Source organism: Cariama cristata, unplaced genomic scaffold (genome assembly GCF_000690535.1).
Source record: "Cariama cristata isolate BGI_N322 unplaced genomic scaffold, ASM69053v1 scaffold41244, whole genome shotgun sequence".
NCBI classification, from domain to species: domain Eukaryota; kingdom Metazoa; phylum Chordata; class Aves; order Cariamiformes; family Cariamidae; genus Cariama; species Cariama cristata.
In genome coordinates, this window is record NW_009614257.1 from 1 (window position 1) to 363 (window position 363).

Here is a 363-nt window from a genome sequence, read left to right on the forward strand (position 1 = left end):
TCAGCCCCCGGCCCGGGCTCTCCCCTCCACACGCCCCGGCCCTCCCTCTGCTCCCTCAGGCTTGGCCGACACCTACAGATTTACCTCAGGTTTTCTCTCGCCCAGTCCCCCTTGGGCTTGTCCCAGCTCCCCAAAGTTACCTCAGGCTTTCCCACCCCCAGGCTCCCCTCAGGTTTCCTCCCCTAGTTCCTCCTCGGACTTGTCCCAAGCCTCCCCCTTTCCCTTCATCCCTCCCAAGCTGTTCTCCTCCTTAGTCTCCCCTTCTCCCCCAGCCGTTTTGTGGCCCACTGGCTCTCCTTCCTCATGCCACGTTGCGGGGGGGTCCTTCCCCTCAGTGCCCCCAGCAAGCGGTGAGTGGGGTGC